We start from the raw sequence: 5,441 nt of genomic DNA, 5'->3' as shown, positions 1-5,441 counted from the left end.
TTTGTCTTTTTGAGACAAGGTCTCCCTGTAGCCCCAGCTGTCCTGGAACTCACTATGTAGACCAGGCTGGCCTTGAACTCACAGAGATCCACCTACCTCTGCCTCCCGAGTGCTGGGATTAAAGGCATGTGCTACCATGCTCGGCATCAGCTACCTTTCTTATACAGCCCAGGCTTTCTTGCCCAGGGATGGATGGTACCACCCACAATGGGCTGGACTCTCCCACATCAATCAGTAATCAAGAAAAAGAAATACAGACATGCCTACAGGCCAGTCTAATGAAGGATGTTCCTCAGTTGAGCTTCCCTCTTGCCAGGCGTGTCTAGATTTGTGTCAAGTTGATAAAAACTATGACACCATCTAAGTTGTAATATGTGATGGAACTTCATTTCTTTTTATGGATAAATAATATTCCATTGTGTGGATGTGTCACATTTTAAATATCAGTTGATGCACAGTTGGATCCTTGCCACCTTTTGGCCATTGGAAATGGTGCTATTATGAATAGCACGTATATGCATATGTTTGAATGCTTCATTTCAGTTATTTTGGGTCTGCACCTAGAAGTGGAGCTATTGGACCATATGGCAACTACATTGAACTTTGAGAGGACCTACTACTGTTTTCCAAATAAGCTACTACTTTGCATTGCCCCAGATGTGCATGGGTATTAGTCAGGGTTCTCTACAGGAACAGAACTGATACAATGAACTTACATATTAAAAGGGGATTTACTACATGGTTTACAGGATATGGTCCAGGTAGCCCAACAATGGCTGTGCCACGCTGAGACTCTGATAGTTGCTCAGTCCCTGAGGCTGGATGACTCAGTAGTCCCAATCTGGCTCTGAAGGCCTGGAGATTTCTGGAGAGCTGCTGATCATCAGTTTATAGTGGAAACTTGAAGAAATTGGTTCTAATGTCAGTGAAGGAGCAGGATGGAGGAACTTGCTAGTAAGAGTGAAGGTGAACAGGCAAAAAGTCATTTCCTTCTTCCATGACCTTTTATCTGGGCTGACACTGGAAGGTGCTGCCCACATTTAGGGTAGTTCTTCCCACTTCAGATAATTTATCAAGAAAGTCCCTCACAGGAGGACTTAGAAGCTTGCATTTAATTAACTCTGGATCCAGTCAAGTTGATAACCAAGATTAGCCATCACACTGGGAAGTCTGATTTCCTTACAATCTCACCAATACTTGTTGTCTTGTTTTTTTTGTGTGTGTTTTGTTTGTTTGTTGAGACAGGGTCTCCCTGTAGCCCCAGTTGGCCTGGAACTCTCTATGTATACCAGGCTGGCCTCCATCTTACAGAGATTCACCTGCCTCTGCCTCCTGAGTGCTGGGACTAAAGGCGTGCACCGGCACACCCAACTTTTTCATTCTTTTTTAATACAGCCATTGTAAAGAATATGAAGTAGTATCTCAGTGTGGTTTTCACTAGCATTTTAACATTAGTAGTGATATTATACATCTTTCTGGATGATTTTTTAAAAAAAATTAAACAGTCAACAGGTTCTTAGTTTTTTATGTATGGAACTTTCTGATTTAATAATGTTGCTAAATTAATTATAGCAAAGTATAATGACACAGGCTGGTGAGATGGCTCAGTAGCTAAAGACATTTGCTGCCAAGCCTGATGACTTGATTTTGATCCTTAGTACCCATACAGTGGAAGGAGAAAGCCAACACCCACAGGTTGTCTTCTGACTTCCACATGTGTGCCATGGCATGACTGTACACACACATATATATAAAAAGTGTAACGACACAAAAATGGCATGGTGAGACCCATTGCTTTGTATGCTAACAAAAATATAAAGAATTAAAAATAAAATGTTTATACCACCTTTTTTTTTTTTTTTTTTTTTTTTTTTTTTTGAGACAGGGTCTCCCTGTAGCCCCAGCTGGCCTGGATGCACTAAGGAGACCAGGCTGGCCTTGAACTCACAGAGATCCACCTGCATCTGCCTCCCAAGTACTGGGATTAAAGTCGTGTGCCACCATGCCCGGCAATATACCACCTTTTTCTTAAACATCCTCATGGATCAAACAAAACAGCTGTCTCTCAGTGACAGAAACATTCTAAAACCAGAAATTGATTATTAGAGCCCTGGGTTCACTGGGCAGAAATGAGGACTTTGACATACTGGATAGATTCCATGGTCAGGGTGTTTCCAAAGTACACAAAACTGCAGTTACTGTGAGAATTAGAACTGCAAGGGATTAGAACTTATCACAAGTCTTTACATCCATGAGTTAGAGATGATTCTCAAAGTAAAAATGAAAAAAAATGACATAGGCCTTCCCTGATGGTCTGGAGGCTGCTAGGACCTATATTATTGTTGGAAAAACTAGGAAGTTAAAGAAGAGGGATTAAAGATTGTCCTGTATTTAATATCTAACCATCTAACCTTCTTTATAGTTCATTCCAGGTGATTGATGAGGAAGATCCATAATGAAGGCCACCACACTGCATCTACTCAGAGTTCAAGTAGATGTTTTTCATCCTCCTTGGCTGCCATTGTCATAAGAATAGACATCACATGACTATTAGTAAATGTGCACAGTGACCTTGCCAAAAACAAAAAAAGCAACCCCACCAACTGAAAACCTGAACTTGAACATGACCAGGACTTTCCTCTTGGGGAAATACTCCTGGAGTATTGGTTTCTAAGGTGAACCTCACAGTGTGCTGCCTGTCCAGTCTCTTCCCAGAGTCAGGGTGATCTTTCATATACATTATAGACTCATGCATGATGTGTGCCTGTGATCCCAGCTACTCAGGAAGCTGAGGCAGGAGGATTACTTAATCCCAGGAATTCAAGACCAGCTTCAGAAACATAGAAAGACCCCCTTCTTATAAAAAAGATAAGGGTCAAACTTTTAAAGCACACACAAAAATGGACAGTGTAAAATAAGTCCCCTCCTACCCTCTCAGCCATCCAGATGCCCCGCTCCAAAACCACAGTCACACTTTGGTCTGTCTTTCCAGAGTGCCACCTGTATAGAGAAGCAGATACAGATCCATAAACATTTTGTTTTGTATGGATGGAAGTCTCTCATATACCCCACAAGAGAGGGAAGGATGGCTCAGCAGTTAAGAGCATTGATGTTAGAACCAGACCCTCAACTTCATGCCTCCCCACTTCTGGGCTGTGGGACTTTGGTAAGTATCCACAGTCCATGGCTCATGGTGTATGGGAAACCAAGGGAAAATCTGAACAAACCTCTGTACCTCAAGCCCTACCTACAGGAAGACAGACTGGAGCTTGGGTCTCCCATGTCCTCACATCTGAATATGTCCTCACATATGAATCACTTTTGCAAAATTTGTATTTTCTGATTGGTATACTACATGGAGAGCAAAATGAGCCTGGTTTGGTGTCAGGGTCATGAAATAATATTTGTAAAGCACTTGAAAAGTCTCTGCCACAGGTAAGATGGAGTCTTAGAATCAACTGACCACTTCTCTTGGAGAGCATCTTCATACATCAAGCTTCAGTCCCTTTTTTGAGACAAGGTCTCTCCTGTAGCTCCAGTTGGCCCAGAACTCGCTATGTAGATCAGACTGGCCTCAAACTCACAAAGATCTGCCTGCCTCTGCCTCCCAAGGGCTGGGATTAAAGCACCACATCCAGCGAAAGCTCCATTCTTTGTGAAGGGCCAAACCACATTCCACTCATGTCTCATAAGTTGCTTAAGCATCTTGAATGACAAACATTTAAATTTGGTTGGGATCCTCTTTTACAAAGTGATGCAGAACTCTTCACTTCTTCCTGCCCTACTCGGCTTCCAGATGCCCGCTCCTGACCTTTGCACCTGCTCATCCCAGAACATTCTTCCTCTATTCTTGAACCACCTGGCTCTCTTTCCAGGTCTTGGCTCAAAGTCTTCTTGCAGAGGCCAAGAGAAGCTTCCAGAGTCCCCTCTTGCTCTCACCACCTTGCTGCCCAGTATTGTCTCCCTGTAGACCATACATGGAGAAGGCTGGTGGCTCATCATATACCCTTGGGCCTGGCACTGAACAGGGGATCATCAACCCTTTTTGAGTGACTGATGGACACCCTGAAGGCCATTTCTCTCATTTGTTTTAGTATCCTAAATCTACAAGAAAACTATGTGTGTGTGTGTGTGTGTGTGTGTGTGTGTGTGTGCAGGTGAGCTGTTGGGTGTCTTCTTCTATTGCCCTTGACATTTCTTTTTGAGGCAGGGTCTTTCACTGAACCTGGAGTTAAATGTTTTGGATAGAGTCAGTGAGCCTCCAGGATCAGCCTGCCTCTGTTCCCATCCCCGACCCCAAGCACTTGGGTACAGATGCAAGCTGCTGTGCCCAGCTTTTATGTGGGGGCAGAGGATCAAAACTCAGGTTCTCATGCTTGTACAGCAGTTACCCCCTGAGCTCCTGAAAGAGCTGGATTTAAAAAATTGTATTTCCTTTGTTCTCAAGCTCTTTGAGTATCAGAGTCCACCCACCTCCTTCTCCCAACTGGGGAGTGTGCAAGCACAAGACTCTACCTGTCATTTGGTATAATTCTCACAAAAAGGCTCTAAGGTAGAGTTATTACCTTCCATTAGAAATGAGGATTTGGGGCTGGAGAGATGGCTCAGTTGTTAAGAGCACTGACTGCTCTTGCAGAGGACCAGGGTTTGATTCCTAGTACCCACATGGTGGCTTAGCTAACAACCATCTGTAACTCCAGTTCCAGGGATCTGATGTCCTTTTCTGAGCTCTGCAGGCATTGCATAACACAGGTGCACTTACACACAAGCAGGTAATACACTCATACATACGAAAAAAAAATGAAGGTTTAGAGACAGGAGCCACTTACCTAAGGCAGGCAGCCAGAAAAGTGGGTATTCACATCCAGATCTGGTTAAAAGGGCTGACTAACTGTCTCTTGTTCACTTCTACCTGTGCCCTTGGAGTCCTGGGTTAGGTCATTGTCAAGCATTTGTGAAAACTCACCCCTGAGACCTTTCCATAACTCCACTTCCATAGTCTCTCATTTGGCTGGGAAGCCAAGTGTACCCACAAGGCCAATCTCTCTTGAATTCTGGTTACTACTGGGGACTTGGGGATCTGTCTCATATCCTTGAGGTCGAGAGGTTACTGATCAACCAACTGGTAAAGCCTTGTGTGACTCAGCTAATCAGGGCTGTCTGTACTCTCTGGTTTCCTGATTGAAAGTCAGCTGGCTAAGGATGAAGCCCTGGCCCAGAGGGAAAGAGCTGACCTACATGTTAGCATGTCCTTGAAGTCCCCCATACCTTTCACCTGTGGGGAGCTCCCAAGGCCTCACTGGAGCTGGAATGAAGCTGCCAAAGCCAGCAGTCTTGGCTGGCCAGGGGACATGGGAACTCACAGGTATGGAAAGCTGTACTAGGTATTAATACAGGGTACTGGAGGTTAAGTGTGTCAATTCCTTTAATTCTACTTGGAG

At 44.1% G+C, this 5,441-nt stretch overlaps 1 long non-coding RNA gene across 1 annotated transcript in view; it reads right to left on the bottom strand.

Annotated features, from left to right (window-relative positions):
* Positions 1-5,174, bottom strand: part of LOC115070564 — a 13,854-nt gene extending 8,680 nt beyond the window's left edge. The window contains exon 1 of the long non-coding RNA XR_003849722.1: positions 4,830-5,174. This is a non-coding gene — a long non-coding RNA (uncharacterized LOC115070564). The remainder of the gene's footprint in view (positions 1-4,829) is intronic.
* Positions 5,175-5,441: the final 267 nt, after the last annotated feature.

Source organism: Nannospalax galili, unplaced genomic scaffold (genome assembly GCF_000622305.1).
Source record: "Nannospalax galili isolate Female #2095 unplaced genomic scaffold, S.galili_v1.0 scaffold811, whole genome shotgun sequence".
In the NCBI taxonomy this organism is placed as follows: Eukaryota; Metazoa; Chordata; class Mammalia; order Rodentia; family Spalacidae; genus Nannospalax; species Nannospalax galili.
Note: the sequence above shows the minus strand (reverse complement) of the source record. Positions and strands in the feature narration are given on the sequence as shown.